This window comes from Pseudorca crassidens, chromosome X (assembly GCF_039906515.1).
Source record: "Pseudorca crassidens isolate mPseCra1 chromosome X, mPseCra1.hap1, whole genome shotgun sequence".
Lineage (NCBI taxonomy): Eukaryota > Metazoa > Chordata > Mammalia > Artiodactyla > Delphinidae > Pseudorca > Pseudorca crassidens.
This window is the reverse complement of record NC_090317.1, coordinates 135,888,104-135,910,740: the sequence shown is the minus strand read 5'-3', so window position 1 is coordinate 135,910,740 and position 22,637 is coordinate 135,888,104.

Here is a 22,637-nt window from a genome sequence, read left to right as displayed (position 1 = left end):
TAAAGCGTTGTCGTACCCTCACCTGGACCCTAAACCGTCCCCGTCCCCTAACCCTAACCCTAGCCCGAACCCTAACCCTAACCCTTCCAAGAAGCCTGACCATCACCCGTCCCCTAATCCTAACCCGTACGCTGACACTAACCCGCGCCCTCACACGTCCGCTCCCCCTAAAGAGTTGTCGTACCCTCACCTGGACCGTAACCCGTCCCCGTTCCCTAACCCTAACCCTAGCCCGAACCCTAACCCTAACCCTTCCCCGAAGCCTGACCCTCACCCGTCCCCTAATCCTAACCCGTACGCTTACACTAACCCGCGCCCTCACACGTCCACTCCCCCTAAAGCGTTGTCGTACCCTCACCTGGACCCTAAACCGTCCCCGTCCCCTAACCCTAACCCTAGCCCGAACCCTGACCCTAAATCTTCCCCGAAGCCTGACCCTCACCCGTCCCCTAATCCTAACCCGTACGCTGACACTAACCCGCGCCCTCACATGTCCGCTCCCCCTAAAGCGTTGTCGTACCCTCACCTGGACCCTAAACCGTCCCCATCCCCTAACCCTAACCCTAGCCCGAACCCTAACCCTAACCCTTCCCCGAAGCCTGACCCTCACCCGTCCCCTAATCCTAACCCGTACGCTGACACTAACCCACGCCCTCACACGTCCGCTCCCCCTAAAGCATTGTCCTACCCTCACCTGGACCCTAAACCGTCCCCGTCCCCTAACCCTAACCCTAGCCCGAACCCTAACCCTAACCCTTCCCCGAAGCCTGACCCTCACCCGTCCCCTAATCCTAACCCGTATGCTGACACTAACCGGCGCCCTCACACGTCCGCTCCCCCTAAAGCGTTGTCCTACCCTCACCTGGACCCTAAACCGTCCCCGTCCCCTAACCCTAACCCTAGCCCGAACCCTAACCCTAACCCTTCCCCGAAGCCTGACCCTCACCCGTCCCATAATCCTAACCCGTACGCTGACACTAACCCGCGCCCTCACACGTCCGCTCCCCCTAAAGCGTTGTCGTACCCTCACCTGGTCCCTAACCCGTCCCCGTCCCCTAACCCTAACCCTAGCCCGAACCCTAAACCTAACCCTTCCCCGAAGCCTGACCCTCACCCGTCCCCTAATCCTAACCCGTACGCTGACACTAACCCGCGCCCTCACACGTCCGCTCCCCCTAAAGCGTTGTCGTACCCTCACCTGGACCCTAAACCGTCCCCGTCCCCTAACCCTAACCCTAGCCCGAACCCTAACCCTAACCCTTCCTCGAAGCCTGACCCTCACCCGTCCTCTAATCCTAACCCGAACGCTGACACTAACCCGCGCCCTCACACGTCCGCTCCCCCTAAAGCGTTGTCGTACCCTCACCTGGACCCTAAACCGTCCCCGTCCCCTAACCCTAACCCTAGCCCGAACCCTAACCCTAACCCTTCCCCGAAGCCTGACCCTCACCCGTCCCCTAATCCTAACCCGTACGCTGACACTAACCCGCGCCCTCACACGTCCGCTCCCCCTAAAGTGTTGTCGTACCCTCACCTGGACCCTAAACCGTCCCCGTCCCCTAACCCTAACCCTAGCCCGAACCCTATCCCTAAACCTTCCCCGAAGCCTGACCCTCATCCGTCACCTAATCCTAACCCGTACGCTGACACTAACCCGCGCCCTCACACGTCCGCTCCCCCTAAAGCGTTGTCCTACCCTCACCTGGACCCTAAACCGTCCCCGTCCCCTAACCCTAACCCTAGCCCGAACCCTAACCCTAACCCTTCCCCGAAGCCTGACCCTCACCCGTCCCCTAATCCTAACCCGTACGCTGACACTAACCCGCGCCCTCACACGTCCGCTCCCCCTAAAGCGTTGTCCTACCCTCACCTGGACCCTAAACCGTCCCCGTCCCCTAACCCTAACCCTAGCCCGAACCCTAAGCCTAACCCTTCCCCGAAGCCTGACCCTCACCCGTCCCCTAATCCTAACCCGTACGCTGACACTAACCGGCGCCCTCACACGTCCGCTCCCCCTAAAGCTTTGTCGTACCCTCACCTGGACCCTAAACCGTCCCCGTCCCCTAACCCTAACCCTAGCCCGAACCCTAACCCTAACCCTTCCCCGAAGCCTGACCCTCACCCGTCCCATAATCCTAACCCGTACGCTGACACTAACCCGCGCCCTCACACGTCCGCTCCCCCTAAAGCGTTGTCGTACCCTCACCTGGTCCCTAACCCGTCCCCGTCCCCTAACCCTAACCCTAGCCCGAACCCTAAACCTAACCCTTCCCCGAAGCCTGACCCTCACCCGTCCCCTAATCCTAACCCGTACGCTGACACTAACCCGCGCCCTCACACGTCCGCTCCCCCTAAAGCGTTGTCGTACCCTCACCTGGACCCTAAACCGTCCCCGTCCCCTAACCCTAACCCTAGCCCGAACCCTAACCCTAACCCTTCCAAGAAGCCTGACCATCACCCGTCCCCTAATCCTAACCCGTACGCTGACACTAACCCGCGCCCTCACACGTCCGCTCCCCCTAAAGAGTTGTCGTACCCTCACCTGGACCGTAACCCGTCCCCGTTCCCTAACCCTAACCCTAGCCCGAACCCTAACCCTAACCCTTCCCCGAAGCCTGACCCTCACCCGTCCCCAATCCTAACCCGTACGCTTACACTAACCCGCGCCCTCACACGTCCACTCCCCCTAAAGCGTTGTCGTACCCTCACCTGGACCCTAAACCGTCCCCGTCCCCTAACCCTAACCCTAGCCCGAACCCTGACCCTAAATCTTCCCCGAAGCCTGACCCTCACCCGTCCCCTAATCCTAACCCGTACGCTGACACTAACCCGCGCCCTCACATGTCCGCTCCCCCTAAAGCGTTGTCGTACCCTCACCTGGACCCTAAACCGTCCCCATCCCCTAACCCTAACCCTAGCCCGAACCCTAACCCTAACCCTTCCCCGAAGCCTGACCCTCACCCGTCCCCTAATCCTAACCCGTACGCTGACACTAACCCACGCCCTCACACGTCCGCTCCCCCTAAAGCATTGTCCTACCCTCACCTGGACCCTAAACCGTCCCCGTCCCCTAACCCTAACCCTAGCCCGAACCCTAACCCTAACCCTTCCCCGAAGCCTGACCCTCACCCGTCCCCTAATCCTAACCCGTACGCTGACACTAACCCACGCCCTCACACGTCCGCTCCCCCTAAAGCGTTGTCCTACCCTCACCTGGACCCTAAACCGTCCCCGTCCCCTAACCCTAACCCTAGCCCGAACCCTAACCCTAACCCTTCCCCGAAGCCTGACCCTCACCCGTCCCCTCATCCTAACCCATACGCTGACACTAACCCGCGCCCTCACACGTCCGCTCCCCCTAAAGCGTTGTCGTACCCTCACCTGGACCCTAAACCATCCCCGTCCCCTAACCCTAACCCTAGCCCGAACCCTAAGCCTAACCCTTCCCCGAAGCCTGACCCTCACCCGTCCCCTAATCCTAACTCGTACGCTGACACTAACCCGCGCCCTCACACGTCCGCTCCCCCTAAAGCGTTGTCGTACCCTCACCTGGACCCTAAACCGTCCCCGTCCCCTAACCCTAACCCTAGCCCGAACCCTAAGCCTAACCCTTCCCCGAAGCCTGACCCTCACCCGTCCCCTAATCCTAACCCATACGCTGACACTAACCCGCGCTCTCACACGTCCGCTCCCCCTAAAGCGTTGTCGTACCCTCACCTGGACCCTAAACCGTCCCCGTCCCCTAACCCTAACCCTAGCCCGAACCCTAAGCCTAACCCTTCCCCGAAGCCTGACCCTCACCCGTCCCCTAATCCTAACCCGTACGCTGACACTAACCCGCGCCCTCACACGTCCGCTCCCCCTAAAGCGTTGTCGTACCCTCACCTGGACCCTAAACCGTCCCCGTCCCCTAACCCTAACCCTAGCCCGAACCCTAACCCTAACCCTTCCCCGAAGCCTGACCCTCACCCGTCCCCTAATCCTAACCCGTACGCTGACACTAACCCGTGCCCTCACACGTCCGCTCCCCCTAAAGCGTTGTCGTACCCTCACCTGGACCCTAAACCGTCCCCGTCCCCTAACCCTAACCCTAGCCCGAACCCTAACCCTAACCCTTCCCCGAAGCCTGACCCTCACCCGTCCCCTAATCCTAACCCGTACGCTGACACTAACCCGCGCCCTCACACGTCCGCTCCCCCTAAAGCGTTGTCGTACCCTCACCTGGACCCTAAACCGTCCCCGTCCCCTAAACCTAACCCTAGCCCGAACCCTAAGCCTAACCCTTCCCCGAAGCCTGACCCTCACCCGTCCCCTAATCCTAACCCGTACGCTGACACTAACCCGCGCCCTCACACGTCCGCTCCCCCTAAAGCGTTGTCGTACCCTCACCTGGACCCTAAACCGTCCCCGTCCCCTAACCCTAACCCTAGCCCGAACCCTAACCCTAACCCTTCCCCGAAGCCTGACCCTCACCCGTCCCCTAATCCTAACCCGTACGCTGACACTAACCCGCGCCCTCACACGTCCGCTCCCCCTAAAGCGTTGTCGTACCCTCACCTGGACCCTAAACCGTCCCCGTCCCCTAACCCTAACCCTAGCCCGAACCCTAAGCCTAACCCTTCCCCGAAGCCTGACCCTCACCCGTCCCCTAATCCTAACCCGTACGCTGACACTAACCCGCGCCCTCACACGTCCGCTCCCCCTAAAGCGTTGTCGTACCCTCACCTGGACCCTAAACCGTCCCTGTCCCCTAACCCTAACCCTAGCCCGAACGCTAACCCTAACCCTTCCCCGAAGCCTGACCCTCACCCGTCCCCTAAACCTAACCCGTACGCTGACACTAACCCGCGCCCTCACACGTCCGCTCCCCCTAAAGCGTTGTCGTACCCTCACCTGGACCCTAAACCGTCCCCGTCCCCTAACCCTAACCCTAGCCCGAACCCTAACCCTATCCCTTCCCCGAAGCCTGACCCTCACCCGTCCCCTAATCCTAACCCGTACGCTGACACTAACCCGCGCCCTCACACGTCCGCTCCCCCTAAAGCGTTGTCGTACCCTCACCTGGACCCTAAACCGTCCCCGTCCCCTAACCCTAACCCTAGCCCGAACCCTAACCCTAACCCTTCCCCGAAGCCTGACCCTCACCCGTCCCCTAATCCTAACCCGTACGCTGACACTAACCCGCGCCCTCACACGTCCGCTCCCCCTAAAGCGTTGTCGTACCCTCACCAGGACCCTAAACTGTCCCCGTCCCCTAACCCTAACCCTAGCCCGAACCCTAACCCTAACCCTTCCCCGAAGCCTGACCCTCACCCGTCCCCTAATCCTAACCCGTACGCTGACACTAACCCGCGCCCTCACACGTCCGCTCCCCCTAAAGCGTTGTCGTACCCTCACCTGGACCCTAAACCGACCCCGTCCCCTAACCCTAACCCTAGCCCGAACCCTAACCCTAACCCTTCCCCGAAGCCTGACCCTCACCCGTCCCCTAATCCTAACCCGTACGCTGACACTAACCCGCGCCCTCACACGTCCGCTCCCCCTAAAACGTTGTCGTACCCTCACCTGGACCCTAAACCGTCCCCGTCCCCTAACCCTAACCCTAGCCCGAACCCTAAGCCTAACCCTTCCCCGAAGCCTGACCCTCACCCGTCCCCTAATCCTAACCCGTACGCTGACACTAACCCGCGCCCTCACACGTCCGCTCCCCCTAAAGCATTGTCGTACCCTCACCTGGACCCTAAACCGTCCCCGTCCCCTAACCCTAACCCTAGCCCGAACCCTAACCCTAACCCTTCCCCGAAGCCTGACCCTCACCCGTCCCCTCATCCTAAGCCGTACGCTGACACTAACCCGCGCCCTCACACGTCCGCTCCCCCTAAAGCGTTGTCGTACCCTCACCTGGACCCTAAACCGTCCCCGTCCCCTAACCCTAACCCTAGCCCTAACCCTAACCCTATCCCTTCCCCGAAGCCTGACCCTCACCCGTCCCCTAATCCTAACCCGTACGCTGACACTAACCCGCGCCCTCACACGTCCGCTCCCCCTAAAGCGTTGTCGTACCCTCACCTGGACCCTAAACCGTCCCCGTCCCCTAACCCTAACCCTAGCCCGAACCCTAACCCTAACCCTTCCCCGAAGCCTGACCCTCACCCGTCCCCTAATCCTAACCCGTACGCTGACACTAACCCGCGCCCTCACACGTCCGCTCCCCCTAAAGCGTTGTCGTACCCTCACCTGGACCCTAAACCGTCCCCGTCCCCTAACCCTAACCCTAGCCCGAACCCTAAGCCTAACCCTTCCCCGAAGCCTGACCCTCACCCGTCCCCTAATCCTAACCCGTACGCTGACACTAACCCGCGCCCTCACACGTCCGCTCCCCCTAAAGCGTTGTCGTACCCTCACCTGGACCCTAAACCGTCCCCGTCCCCTAACCCTAACCCTAGCCCGAACCCTAACCCTAACCCTTCCCCGAAGCCTGACCCTCACCCGTCCCCTAAACCTAACCCGTACGCTGACACTAACCCGCGCCCTCACACGTCCGCTCCCCCTAAAGCGTTGTCGTACCCTCACCTGGACCCTAAACCGTCCCCGTCCCCTAACCCTAACCCTAGCCCGAACCCTAACCCTATCCCTTCCCCGAAGCCTGACCCTCACCCGTCCCCTAATCCTAACCCGTACGCTGACACTAACCCGCGCCCTCACACGTCCGCTCCCCCTAAAGCGTTGTCGTACCCTCACCTGGACCCTAAACCGTCCCCGTCCCCTAACCCTAACCCTAGCCCGAACCCTAACCCTAACCCTTCCCCGAAGCCTGACCCTCACCCGTCCCCTAATCCTAACCCGTACGCTGACACTAACCCGCGCCCTCACACGTCCGCTTCCCCTAAAGCATTGTCGTACCCTCACCAGGACCCTAAACTGTCCCCGTCCCCTAACCCTAACCCTAGCCCGAACCCTAACCCTAACCCTTCCCCGAAGCCTGACCCTCACCCGTCCCCTAATCCTAACCCGTACGCTGACACTAACCCGCGCCCTCACACGTCCGCTCCCCCTAAAGCGTTGTCGTACCCTCACCTGGACCCTAAACCGACCCCGTCCCCTAACCCTAACCCTAGCCCGAACCCTAACCCTAACCCTTCCCCGAAGCCTGACCCTCACCCGTCCCCTAATCCTAACCCGTACGCTGACACTAACCCGCACCCTCACACGTCCGCTCCCCCTAAAACGTTGTCGTACCCTCACCTGGACCCTAAACCGTCCCCGTCCCCTAACCCTAACCCTAGCCCGAACCCTAAGCCTAACCCTTCCCCGAAGCCTGACCCTCACCCGTCCCCTAATCCTAACCCGTACGCTGACACTAACCCGCGCCCTCACACGTCCGCTCCCCCTAAAGCGTTGTCGTACCCTCACCTGGACCCTAAACCGTCCCCGTCCCCTAACCCTAACCCTAGCCCGAACCCTAACCCTAACCCTTCCCCGAAGCCTGACCCTCACCCGTCCCCTCATCCTAAGCCGTACGCTGACACTAACCCGCGCCCTCACACGTCCGCTCCCCCTAAAGCGTTGTCGTACCCTCACCTGGACCCTAAACCGTCCCCGTCCCCTAACCCTAAACCTAGCCCTAACCCTAACCCTATCCCTTCCCCGAAGCCTGACCCTCACCCGTCCCCTAATCCTAACCCGTACGCTGACACTAACCCGCGCCCTCACACGTCCGCTCCCCCTAAAGCGTTGTCGTACCCTCACCTGGACCCTAAACCGTCCCCGTCCCCTAACCCTAACCCTAGCCCGAACCCTAACCCTAACCCTTCCCCGAAGCCTGACCCTCACCCGTCCCCTAATCCTAACCCGTACGCTGACACTAACCCGCGCCCTCACACGTCCGCTCCCCCTAAAGCGTTGTCGTACCCTCACCTGGACCCTAAACCGTCCCCGTCCCCTAACCCTAACCCTAGCCCGAACCCTAAGCCTAACCCTTCCCCGAAGCCTGACTCTCACCCGTCCCCTAATCCTAACCCGTACGCTGACACTAACCCACGCCCTCACACGTTCGCTCCCCCTAAAGCATTGTCGTACCCTCACCTGGACCGTAAACCGTCCCCGTCCCCTAACCCTAACCCTAGGCCGAACCCTAACCCTAACCCTTCCCCGAAGCCTGACCCTCACCCGTCCCTTAATCCTAACCCGTACGCTGACACTACCCCGCGCCCTCACACGTCCGCTCCCCCTAAAGCGTTGTCCTACCCTCACCTGGACCCTAAACCGTCCCCGTCCCCTAACCTTAACCCTAGCCCGAACCCTAACCCTAACCCTTCCCCGAAGCCTGACCCTCACCCGTCCCCTAATCCTAAGCCTTACGCTGACACTAACCCGCGCCCTCACACGTCCGCTCCCTCTAAAGCGTTGTCCTACCCTCACCTGGACCCTAAACCGTCCCCGTCCCCTAAACCTAACCCTAGCCCGAACCCTAACCCTAACCCTTCCCCGAAGCCTGACCCTCACCCGTCCCCTAATCGTAAGCCGTACGCTGACACTAACCCGCGCCCTCACACGTCCGCTCCCCCTAAAGCGTTGTCCTACCCTCACCTGGACCGTAACCCGTCCCCGTCCCCTAACCCTAACCCTAGCCCGAACCCTAACCCTAAACCTTCCCCGAAGCCTGACCCTCACCCGTCCCCTAATCCTAACCCGTACTCTGACACTAACCCGCGCCCTCACACGTCCGCTCCCCCTAAAGCGTTGTCGTACCCTCACCTGGACCCTAACCCGTCCCCGTCCCCTAACCCCAACCCTAGCCCGAACCATAACCCTAACCCTTCCCCGAAGCCTGACCCTCACCCGTCCCCTAATCCTAAGCCGTACGCTGACACTAACCCGCGCCCTCACACGTCCGCTCCCCCTAAAATGTTGTCGTACCCTCACCTGGACCCTAAACCGTCCCCGTCCCCTAACCCTAACCCTAGCCCGAACCCTAACCCTAACCCTTCCCCGAAGCCTGACCCTTACCCGTCCCCTAATCCTAACCCGTAGGCTGACACTAACCCACGCCCTCACACGTCCGCTCCCCCTAAAGCGTTGTCGTACCCTCACCTGGACCCTAAACCGTCCCCGTCCCCTAACCCTAACCCTAGCCCGAACCCTAAGCCTAACCCTTCCCCGAAGCCTGACCCTCACCCGTCCCCTAATCCTAACCCGTACGCTGACACTAACCCGCGCCCTCACACGTCCGCTCCCCCTAAAGCGTTGTCGTACCCTCACCTGGACCCTAAACCGTCCCTGTCCCCTAACCCTAACCCTAGCCCGAACCCTAACCCTAACCCTTCCCCGAAGCCTGACCCTCACCCGTCCCCTAATCCTAACCCGTACGCTGACACTAACCCGCGCCCTCACACGTCCGCTCCCCCTAAAGCGTTGTCGTACCCTCACCTGGACCCTAAACCGTCCCCGTCCCCTAACCCTAACCCTAGCCCGAACCCTAAGCCTAACCCTTCCCCGAAGCCTGACCCTCACCCGTCCCCTAATCCTAACCCGTACGCTGACACTAACCCGCGCCCTCACACGTCCGCTCCCCCTAAAGCGTTGTCGTACCCTCACCTGGACCCTAAACCGTCCCCGTCCCCTAACCCTAACCCTAGCCCGAACCCTAACCCTAACCCTTCCCCGAAGCCTGACCCTCACCCGTCCCCTAATCCTAACCCGTACGCTGACACTAACCCGCACCCTCACACGTCCGCTCCCCCTAAAGCGTTGTCGTACCCTCACCTGGACCCTAAACCGTCCCCGTCCCCTAACCCTAACCCTAGCCCGAACCCTAAGCCTAACCCTTCCCCGAAGCCTGACCCACACCCGTCCCCTCATCCTAACCCGTACGCTGACACTAACCCGCGCCCTCACACGTCCGCTCCCCCTAAAGCGTTGTCGTACCCTCACCTGGACCCTAAACCGTCCCCGTCCCCTAACCCTAACCCTAGCCCGAACCCTAACCCTATCCCTTCCCCGAAGCCTGACCCTCACCCGTCCCCTAATCCTAACCCGTACGCTGACACTAACCCGCGCCCTCACACGTCCGCTCCCCCTAAAGCGTTGTCGTACCCTCACCTGGACCCTAAACCGTCCCCGTCCCCTAACCCTAACCCTAGCCCGAACCCTAACCCTAACCCTTCCCCGAAGCCTGACCCTCACCCGTCCCCTAATCCTAACCCGTACGCTGACACTAACCCGCGCCCTCACACGTCCGCTCCCCCTATAGCGTTGTCGTACCCTCACCAGGACCCTAAACCGTCCCCGTCCCCTAACCCTAACCCTAGCCCGAACCCTAACCCTAACACTTCCCCGAAGCCTGACCCTCACCCGTCCCCTAATCCTAACCCGTACGCTGACACTAACCCACGCCCTCACACGTCCGCTCCCCCTAAAGCGTTGTCGTACCCTCACCTGGACCCTAAACCGTCCCCGTCCCCTAACCCTAACCCTAGCCCGAACCCTAAGCCTAACCCTTCCCCGAAGCCTGACCCTCACCCGTCCCCTAATCCTAACCCGTACGCTGACACTAACCCGCGCCCTCACACGTCCGCTCCCCCTAAAGCGTTGTCGTACCCTCACCTGGACCCTAAACCGTCCCCGTCCCCTAACCCTAACCCTAGCCCGAACCCTAAGCCTAACCCTTCCCCGAAGCCTGACCCTCACCCGTCCCCTAATCCTAACCCGTACGCTGACACTAACCCGCGCCCTCACACGTCCGCTCCCCCTAAAGCGTTGTCGTACCCTCACCTGGACCCTAAACCGTCCCCGTCCCCTAACCCTAACCCTAGCCCGAACCCTAACCCTAACCCTTCCCCGAAGCCTGACCCTCACACGTCCCCTAATCCTAACCCGTACGCTGACACTAACCCGCGCCCTCACACGTCCGCTCCCCCTAAAGCGTTGTCGTACTCTCACCTGGACCCTAAACCGTCCCCGTCCCCTAACCCTAACCCTAGCCCGAACCCTAAGCCTAACCCTTCCCCGAAGCCTGACCCTCACCCGTCCCCTAATCCTAACCCGTACGCTGACACTAACCCGCGCCCTCACACGTCCGCTCCCCCTAAAGCGTTGTCGTACCCTCACCTGGACCCTAACCCGTCCCCTTCCCCTAACCCTAACCCTAGCCCGAACCCTAACCCTAACCTTTCCCCGAAGCCTGACCCTCACCCGTCCCCTAAACCTAACCCGTACGCTGACACTAACCCACGCCCTCACACGTCCGCTCCCCCTAAAGCGTTGTCGTACCCTCACCTGGACCCTAAACCGTCCCCGTCCCCTAACCCTAACCCTAGCCCGAACCCTAACCCTATCCCTTCCCCGAAGCCTGACCCTCACCCGTCCCCTAATCCTAACCCGTACGCTGACACTAACCCGCGCCCTCACACGTCCGCTCCCCCTAAAGCGTTGTCGTACCCTCACCTGGACCCTAAACCGTCCCCGTCCCCTAACCCTAACCCTAGCCCGAACCCTAACCCTAACCCTTCCCCGAAGCCTGACCCTCACCCGTCCCCTAATCCTAACCCGTACGCTGACACTAACCCGCGCCCTCACACGTCCGCTCCCCCTAAAGCGTTGTCGTACCCTCACCAGGACCCTAAACCGTCCCCGTCCCCTAACCCTAACCCTAGCCCGAACCCTAACCCTAACCCTTCCCCGAAGCCTGACCCTCACCCGTCCCCTAATCCTAACCCGTACGCTGACACTAACCCGCGCCCTCACACGTCCGCTCCCACTAAAGCGTTGTCGTACCCTCACCTGGACCCTAAACCGTCCCCGTCCCCTAACCCTAACCCTAGCCCGAACCCTAACCCTAACCCTTCCCCGAAGCCTGACCCTCACCCGTCCCCTAATCCTAACCCGTACGCTGACACTAACCCGCGCCCTCACACGTCCGCTCCCCCTAAAACGTTGTCGTACCCTCACCTGGACCCTAAACCGTCCCCGTCCCCTAACCCTAACCCTAGCCCGAACCCTAAGCCTAACCCTTCCCCGAAGCCTGACCCTCACCCGTCCCCTAATCCTAACCCGTACGCTGACACTAACCCGCGCCCTCACACGTCCGCTCCCCCTAAAGCGTTGTCGTACCCTCACCTGGACCCTAAACCGTCCCCGTCCCCTAACCCTAACCCTAGCCCGAACCCTAACCCTAACCCTTCCCCGAAGCCTGACCCTCACCCGTCCCCTAATCCTAACCCGTACGCTGACACTAACCCGCGCCCTCACACGTCCGCTCCCCCTAAAGCGTTGTCGTACCCTCACCTGGACCCTAAACCGTCCCCGTCCCCTAACCCTAACCCTAGCCCGAACCCTAACCCTAACCCTTCCCCGAAGCCTGAGCCTCACCCGTCACCTAATCCTAACCCGTACGCTGACACTAACCCGCGCCCTCACACGTCCGCTCCCCCTAAAGCGTTGTCCTACCCTCACCTGGACCCTAAACCGTCCCCGTCCCCTAACCCTAACCCTAGCCCGAACCCTAACCCTAACCCTTCCCCGAAGCCTGACCCTCACCCGTCCCCTAATCCTAACCCGTACGCTGACACTAACCCGCGCCCTCACACGTCCGCTCCCCCTAAAGCGTTGTCGTACCCTCACCTGGACCCTAAACCGTCCCCGTCCCCTAACCCTAACTCTAGCCCGAACCCTAACCCTAACCCTTCCCCGAAGCCTGACCCTCACCCGTCCCCTAATCCTAACCCGTACGCTGACCTTAACCCGCGCCCTCACACGTCCGCTCCCCCTAAAGAGTTGTCGTACCCTCACCTGGACCCTAAACCATCCCCGTCCCCTAACCCTAACCCTAGCCCGAACCCTAACCCTAACCCTTCCCCGAAGCCTGACACTCACCCGTCCCCTATTCCTAACACGTACGCTGACACTAACCCGCACCCTCACACGTCCGCTCCCCCTAAAGCGTTGTCGTACCCTCACCTGGACCCTAAACCGTCCCCGTCCCCTAACCCTAACCCTAGCCCGAAACCTAACCCTAACCCTTCCCCGAAGCCTGACCCTCACCCGTCCCCTAATCCTAACCCGTACGCTGACACTAACCCGCGCCCTCACACGTCCGCTCCCCCTAAAGCGTTGTCGTACCCTCACCTGGACCCTAAACCGTCCCCGTCCCCTAACCCTAACCCTAGCCCGAACCCTAAGCCTAACCCTTCCCCGAAGCCTGACCCTCACCCGTCCCCTAATCCTAACCCGTACGCTGACACTAACCCGCGCCCTCACACGTCCGCTCCCCCTAAAGCGTTGTCGTACCCTCACCTGGACCCTAAACCGTCCCCGTCCCCTAACCCTAACCCTAGCCCGAACCCTAACCCTAACCCTTCCCCGAAGCCTGACCCTCACACGTCCCCTAATCCTAACCCGTACGCTGACACTAACCCGCGCCCTCACACGTCCGCTCCCCCTAAAGCGTTGTCGTACTCTCACCTGGACCCTAAACCGTCCCCGTCCCCTAACCCTAACCCTAGCCCGAACCCTAAGCCTAACCCTTCCCCGAAGCCTGACCCTCACCCGTCCCCTAATCCTAACCCGTACGCTGACACTAACCCGCGCCCTCACACGTCCGCTCCCCCTAAAGCGTTGTCGTACCCTCACCTGGACCCTAACCCGTCCCCTTCCCCTAACCCTAACCCTAGCCCGAACCCTAACCCTAACCCTTCCCCGAAGCCTGACCCTCACCCGTCCCCTAAACCTAACCCGTACGCTGACACTAACCCACGCCCTCACACGTCCGCTCCCCCTAAAGCGTTGTCGTACCCTCACCTGGACCCTAAACCGTCCCCGTCCCCTAACCCTAACCCTAGCCCGAACCCTAACCCTATCCCTTCCCCGAAGCCTGACCCTCACCCGTCCCCTAATCCTAACCCGTACGCTGACACTAACCCGCGCCCTCACACGTCCGCTCCCCCTAAAGCGTTGTCGTACCCTCACCTGGACCCTAAACCGTCCCCGTCCCCTAACCCTAACCCTAGCCCGAACCCTAACCCTAACCCTTCCCCGAAGCCTGACCCTCACCCGTCCCCTAATCCTAACCCGTACGCTGACACTAACCCGCGCCCTCACACGTCCGCTCCCCCTAAAGCGTTGTCGTACCCTCACCAGGACCCTAAACCGTCCCCGTCCCCTAACCCTAACCCTAGCCCGAACCCTAACCCTAACCCTTCCCCGAAGCCTGACCCTCACCCGTCCCCTAATCCTAACCCGTACGCTGACACTAACCCGCGCCCTCACACGTCCGCTCCCACTAAAGCGTTGTCGTACCCTCACCTGGACCCTAAACCGTCCCCGTCCCCTAACCCTAACCCTAGCCCGAACCCTAACCCTAACCCTTCCCCGAAGCCTGACCCTCACCCGTCCCCTAATCCTAACCCGTACGCTGACACTAACCCGCGCCCTCACACGTCCGCTCCCCCTAAAACGTTGTCGTACCCTCACCTGGACCCTAAACCGTCCCCGTCCCCTAACCCTAACCCTAGCCCGAACCCTAAGCCTAACCCTTCCCCGAAGCCTGACCCTCACCCGTCCCCTAATCCTAACCCGTACGCTGACACTAACCCGCGCCCTCACACGTCCGCTCCCCCTAAAGCGTTGTCGTACCCTCACCTGGACCCTAAACCGTCCCCGTCCCCTAACCCTAACCCTAGCCCGAACCCTAACCCTAACCCTTCCCCGAAGCCTGACCCTCACCCGTCCCCTAATCCTAACCCGTACGCTGACACTAACCCGCGCCCTCACACGTCCGCTCCCCCTAAAGCGTTGTCGTACCCTCACCTGGACCCTAAACCGTCCCCGTCCCCTAACCCTAACCCTAGCCCGAACCCTAACCCTAACCCTTCCCCGAAGCCTGAGCCTCACCCGTCACCTAATCCTAACCCGTACGCTGACACTAACCCGCGCCCTCACACGTCCGCTCCCCCTAAAGCGTTGTCCTACCCTCACCTGGACCCTAAACCGTCCCCGTCCCCTAACCCTAACCCTAGCCCGAACCCTAACCCTAACCCTTCCCCGAAGCCTGACCCTCACCCGTCCCCTAATCCTAACCCGTACGCTGACACTAACCCGCGCCCTCACACGTCCGCTCCCCCTAAAGCGTTGTCGTACCCTCACCTGGACCCTAAACCGTCCCCGTCCCCTAACCCTAACTCTAGCCCGAACCCTAACCCTAACCCTTCCCCGAAGCCTGACCCTCACCCGTCCCCTAATCCTAACCCGTACGCTGACCTTAACCCGCGCCCTCACACTTCCGCTCCCCCTAAAGAGTTGTCGTACCCTCACCTGGACCCTAAACCATCCCCGTCCCCTAACCCTAACCCTAGCCCGAACCCTAACCCTAACCCTTCCCCGAAGCCTGACACTCACCCGTCCCCTATTCCTAACACGTACGCTGACACTAACCCGCACCCTCACACGTCCGCTCCCCCTAAAGCGTTGTCGTACCCTCACCTGGACCCTAAACCGTCCCCGTCCCCTAACCCTAACCCTAGCCCGAACCCTAACCCTAACCCTTCCCCGAAGCCTGACCCTCACCCGTCCCCTAATCCTAAGCCGTACGCTGACACTAACCCGCGCCCTCACACGTCCGCTCCCCCTAAAGCGTTGTCGTACCCTCACCTGGACCCTAAACCGTCCCCGTCCCCTAACCCTAACCCTAGCCCGAACCCTAACCCTAACCCTTCCCCGAAGCCTGACCCTCACCCGTCCCCTAATCCTAACCCGAACGCTGACACTAACCCGCGCCCTCACACGTCCGCTCCCCCTCAAGCGTTGTCGTACCCTCACCTGGACCCTAACCCGTCCCCGTCCCCTAACCCTAACCCTAGCCCGAACCCTAACCCTAACCCTTCCCCGAAGCCTGACCCTCACCCGTCCCCTAATCCTAACCCGTACGCTGACACTAACCCGCGCCCTCACACGTCCGCTCCCCCTAAAGCGTTGTCGTACCCTCACCTGGACCCTAAACCGTCCCCGTCCCCTAACCCTAACCCTAGCCCGAACCCTAACCCTAACCCTTCCAAGAAGCCTGACCATCACCCGTCCCCTAATCCTAACCCGTACGCTGACACTAACCCGCGCCCTCACACGTCCGCTCCCCCTAAAGAGTTGTCGTACCCTCACCTGGACCGTAACCCGTCCCCGTCCCCTAACCCTAACCCTAGCCCGAACCCTAACCCTAACACTTCCCCGAAGCCTGACCCTCACCCGTCCCCTAATCCTAACCCGTACGCTGACACTAAGCCGCGCCCTCACACGTCCGCTCCCCCTAAAGCGTTGTCGTACCCTCACCTGGACCCTAAACCGTCCCCGTCCCCTAACCCTAACCCTAGCCCGAACCCTAACCCTAACCCTTCCCCGAAGCCTGACCCTCACCCGTCCCCTAATCCTAACCCGTACGCTGACACTAACCCACGCCCTCACACGTCCGCTCCCCCTAAAGCTTTGTCGTACCCTCACCTGGACCCTAACCCGTCCCCGTCCCCTAACCCTAACCCTAGCCCGAACCCTAACCCTAACCCTTCCCCGAAGCCTGACCCTCACCCGTCCCCTAATCCTAACACGTACGCTGACACTAACCCGCGCCCTCACACTTCCGCTCCCCCTAAAGCGTTGTCCTACCCTCACCTGGACCCTAAACCGTCCCCGTCCCCTAACCCTAACCCTAGCCCGAACCCTAACCCTAACCCTTCCCCGAAGCCTGACCCTCACCCGTCCCCTAATCCTAACCCGTACGCTGACACTAACCCGCGCCCTCACACGTCCGCTCCCCCTAAAGCGTTGTCGTACCCTCACCTGGACCCTAACCCGTCCCCGTCCCCTAACCCTAACCCTAGCCCGAAACCTAACCCTAACCCTTCCCCGAAGCCTGACCCTCACCCGTCCCCTAATCCTAACCCGTACGCTGACACTAACCCGCGCCCTCACACGTCCGCTCCCCCTAAAGAGTTGTCCTACCCTCACCTGGACCCTAAACCGTCCCCGTCCCCTAACCCTAACCCTAGCCCGAACCCTAACCCTAACCCTTCCCCGAAGCCTGACCCTCACCCGTCCCCTAATCCTAACACGTACGCTTACACTAACCCGCGCCCTCACACGTCCGCTCCCCCTAAAGCGTTGTCGTACCCTCACCTGGACCCTAAACCGTCCCCGTCCCCTAACCCTAACCCTAGCCCGAACCCTAACCCTAACCCTTCCCTGAAGCCTGAGCCTCACCCGTCCCCTCATCCTAACCCGTACGCTGACACTAACCCGCGCCCTCACACGTCCGCTCCCCCTAAAGCGTTGTCGTACCCTCACCTGGACCCTAAACCGTCCCCGTCCCCTAACCCTAACCCTAGCCCGAACCCTAACCCTAACCCTTCCCCGAAGCCTGACCCTCACCCGTCCCTTAATCCTAACCCGTACGCTGACACTAACCCGCGCCCTCACACGTCCGCTCCCCCTAAAGCGTTGTCGTACCCTCACCTGTACCCTAACCCGTCCCCGTCCCCTAACCCTAACCCTAGCCCGAAACCTAACCCTAACCCTTCCCCGAAGCCTGACTCTCACCCGTTCCCTAATCCTAACCCGTACGCTGACACTAACCCGCGCCCTCACACGTCCGCTCCCCCTAAAGCGTTGTCGTACCCTCACCTGGACCCTAAACCGTCCCCGTCCCCTAACCCTAACCCTATCCCGAACCCTAACCTTAACCCTTCCAAGAAGCCTGACCATCACCCGTCCCCAATCCTAACCCGTAGGCTGACACTAACCCACGCCCTCACACGTCCGCTCCCCCTAAAGCGTTGTCGTACCCTCACATGGACCCTAAACCGTCCCCATCCCCTAACCCTAACCCTAGCCCGAACCCTAACCCTATCCCTTCCCCGAAGCCTGACCCTCACCCGTCCCCTAATCCTAACCCATACGCTGACACTAACCCGCGCCCTCACACGTCCGCTCCCCCTAAAGCGTTGTCGTACCCTCACCTGGACCCTAAACCGTCCCCATCCCCTAACCCTAACCCTAGCCCAAACCCTAACTCTAACCCTTCCCCGAAGCCTGACCCTCACCCGTCCCCTAATCCTAACCCGTACGCTGACACTAACCCGCGCCCTCACACGTCCGCTCCCCCTAAAGCGTTGTCGTACCCTCACCTGGACCCTAAACCGTCCCCGTCCCCTAACCCTAACCCTAGCCCGAACCCTAACCGTAACCCTTCCCCAAAGCCTGACCCTCACCCGTCCCCTAATCCTAACCCGTACGCTGACACTAACCCGCGCCCTCACACGTCCGCTCCCCCTAAAGCGTTGTCGTACCCTCACCTGGACCCTAAACCGTCCCCGTCCCCTAACCCTAACCCTAGCCCGAACCCTAACCCTAACCCTTCCCCGAAGCCTGACCCTCACCCGTCCCCTAATCCTAACCCGTACGCTGACACTAACCCGCGCCCTCACACGTCCGCTCCCCCTAAAGCGTTGTCGTACCCTCACCTGGACCCTAAACCGTCCCCGTCCCCTAACCCTAACCTTAGCCCGAACCCTAAGCCTAACCCTTCCCCGAAGCCTGACCCTCACCCGTCCCCTAATCCTAACCCGTACGCTGACACTAACCCGCGCCCTCACACGTCCGCTCCCCCTAAAGCGTTGTCGTACCCTCACCTGGACCCTAAACCGTCCCCGTCCCCTAACCCTAACCCTAGCCCGAACCCTAAGCCTAACCCTTCCCCGAAGCCTGACTCTCACCCGTCCCCTAATCCTAACCCGTACGCTGACACTAACCCGCGCCCTCACACGTCCGCTCCCCCTAAAGCGTTGTCGTACCCTCACCTGGACCCTAAACCGTCCCCGTCCCCTAACCCTAACCCTAGCCCGAACCCTAAGCCTAACCCTTCCCCGAAGCCTGACCCTCACCCGTCCCCTCATCCTAACCCGTACGCTGACACTAACCCGCGCCCTCACACGTCCGCTCCCCCTAAAGCGTTGTCGTACCCTCACCTGGACCCTAAACCGTCCCCGTCCCCTAACCCTAACCCTAGCCCGAACCCTAACCCAAACCCTTCCCCGAAGCCTGACCCTCACCCGTCCCCTAATCCTAACCCGTACGCTGACACTAACCCGCGCCCTCACACGTCCGCTCCCCCTAAAGCGTTGTCCTACCCTCACCTGGACCCTAAACCGTCCCCGTCCCCTAACCCTAACCCTAGCCCGAACCCTAAGCCTAACCCTTCCCCGAAGCCTGACCCTCACCCGTCCCCTCATCCTAACCCGTACGCTGACACTAACCCGCGCCCTCACACGTCCGCTCCCCCTAAAGCGTTGTCGTACCCTCACCTGGACCCTAAACCGTCCCCGTCCCCTAACCCTAACCCTAGCCCGAAACCTAACCCTAACCCTTCCCCGAAGCCTGACCCTCACCCGTCCCCTAATCCTAACCCGTACGCTGACACTAACCGGCGCCCTCACACATCCGCTCCCCCTCAAGCGTTGTCGTACCCTCACCTGGACCCTAAACCGTCCCCGTCCCCTAACCCTAACCCTAGCCCGAACCCTAACCCTAACCCTTCCCCGAAGCCTGACCCTCACCCGTCCCCTAATCCTAACCCGTACGCTGACACTAACCCGCGCCCTCACACGTCCGCTCCCCCTAAAGCGTTGTCGTACCCTCACCTGGACCCTAAACCGTCCCCGTCCCCTAACCCTAACCCTAGCCCGAACCCTAACCCTAACCCTTCCCCAAAGCCTGACCCTCACCCGTCCCCTAATCCTAACCCGTACGCTGACACTAACCCGCGCCCTCACACGTCCGCTCCCCCTAAAGCGTTGTCGTACCCTCACCTGGACCCTAAACCGTCCCCGTCCCCTAACCCTAACCCTAGCCCGAACCCTAACCCTAACCCTTCCCCGAAGCCTGACCCTCACCCGTCCCCTAATCCTAACCCGTACGCTGACACTAACCCGCGCCCTCACACGTCCGCTCCCCCTAAAGCGTTGTCGTACCCTCACCTGGACCCTAAACCGTCCCCGTCCCCTAACCCTAACCTTAGCCCGAACCCTAAGCCTAACCCTTCCCCGAAGCCTGACCCTCACCCGTCCCCTAATCCTAACCCGTACGCTGACACTAACCCGCGCCCTCACACGTCCGCTCCCCCTAAAGCGTTGTCGTACCCTCACCTGGACCCTAAACCGTCCCCGTCCCCTAACCCTAACCCTAGCCCGAACCCTAAGCCTAACCCTTCCCCGAAGCCTGACTCTCACCCGTCCCCTAATCCTAACCCGTACGCTGACACTAACCCGCGCCCTCACACGTCCGCTCCCCCTAAAGCGTTGTCGTACCCTCACCTGGACCCTAAACCGTCCCCGTCCCCTAACCCTAACCCTAGCCCGAACCCTAAGCCTAACCCTTCCCCGAAGCCTGACCCTCACCCGTCCCCTCATCCTAACCCGTACGCTGACACTAACCCGCGCCCTCACACGTCCGCTCCCCCTAAAGCGTTGTCGTACCCTCACCTGGACCCTAAACCGTCCCCGTCCCCTAACCCTAACCCTAGCCCGAACCCTAACCCAAACCCTTCCCCGAAGCCTGACCCTCACCCGTCCCCTAATCCTAACCCGTACGCTGACACTAACCCGCGCCCTCACACGTCCGCTCCCCCTAAAGCGTTGTCCTACCCTCACCTGGACCCTAAACCGTCCCCGTCCCCTAACCCTAACCCTAGCCCGAACCCTAAGCCTAACCCTTCCCCGAAGCCTGACCCTCACCCGTCCCCTCATCCTAACCCGTACGCTGACACTAACCCGCGCCCTCACACGTCCGCTCCCCCTAAAGCGTTGTCGTACCCTCACCTGGACCCTAAACCGTCCCCGTCCCCTAACCCTAACCCTAGCCCGAAACCTAACCCTAACCCTTCCCCGAAGCCTGACCCTCACCCGTCCCCTAATCCTAACCCGTACGCTGACACTAACCGGCGCCCTCACACATCCGCTCCCCCTCAAGCGTTGTCGTACCCTCACCTGGACCCTAAACCGTCCCCGTCCCCTAACCCTAACCCTAGCCCGAACCCTAACCCTAACCCTTCCCCGAAGCCTGACCCTCACCCGTCCCCTAATCCTAACCCGTACGCTTACACTAACCCGCGCCCTCACACGTCCGCTCCCCCTAAAGCGTTGTCGTACCCTCACCTGGACCCTAAACCGTCCCCGTCCCCTAACCCTAACCCTAGCCCGAACCCTAACCCTAACCCTTCCCCGAAGCCTGACCCTCACCCGTCCCCTAATCCTAACCCGTACGCTGACACTAACCGGCGCCCTCACACGTCCGCTCCCCCTAGAGCGTTGTCGTACCCTCACCTGGACCCTAAACCGTCCCCGTCCCCTAACCCTAACCTTAGCCCGAACCCTAAGCCTAACCCTTCCCCGAAGCCTGACCCTCACCCGTCCCCTAATCCTAAGCCGTACGCTGACACTAACCCGCGCCCTCACACGTCCGCTCCCCCTAAAGCGTTGTCGTACCCTCACCTGGACCCTAAACCGTCCCCGTCCCCTAACCCTAACCCTAGCCCGAACCCTAACCCTAACCCTTCCCCGAAGCCTGACCCTCACCCGTCCCCTAATCCTAACACGTACGCTTACACTAACCCGCGCCCTCACACGTCCGCTCCCCCTAAAGCGTTGTCGTACCCTCACCTGGACCCTAAACCGTCCCCGTCCCCTAACCCTAACCCTAGCCCGAACCCTAACCCTAACCCTTCCCTGAAGCCTGAGCCTCACCCGTCCCCTCATCCTAACCCGTACGCTGACACTAACCCGCGCCCTCACACGTCCGCTCCCCCTAAAGCGTTGTCGTACCCTCACCTGGACCCTAAACCGTCCCCGTCCCCTAACCCTAACCCTAGCCCGAACCCTAACCCTAACCCTTCCCCGAAGCCTGACCCTCACCCGTCCCTTAATCCTAACCCGTACGCTGACACTAACCCGCGCCCTCACACGTCCGCTCCCCCTAAAGCGTTGTCGTACCCTCACCTGTACCCTAACCCGTCCCCGTCCCCTAACCCTAACCCTAGCCCGAAACCTAACCCTAACCCTTCCCCGAAGCCTGACTCTCACCCGTTCCCTAATCCTAACCCGTACGCTGACACTAACCCGCGCCCTCACACGTCCGCTCCCCCTAAAGCGTTGTCGTACCCTCACCTGGACCCTAAACCGTCCCCGTCCCCTAACCCTAACCCTATCCCGAACCCTAACCTTAACCCTTCCAAGAAGCCTGACCATCACCCGTCCCCAATCCTAACCCGTAGGCTGACACTAACCCACGCCCTCACACGTCCGCTCCCCCTAAAGCGTTGTCGTACCCTCACATGGACCCTAAACCGTCCCCATCCCCTAACCCTAACCCTAGCCCGAACCCTAACCCTATCCCTTCCCCGAAGCCTGACCCTCACCCGTCCCCTAATCCTAACCCATACGCTGACACTAACCCGCGCCCTCACACGTCCGCTCCCCCTAAAGCGTTGTCGTACCCTCACCTGGACCCTAAACCGTCCCCATCCCCTAACCCTAACCCTAGCCCAAACCCTAACTCTAACCCTTCCCCGAAGCCTGACCCTCACCCGTCCCCTAATCCTAACCCGT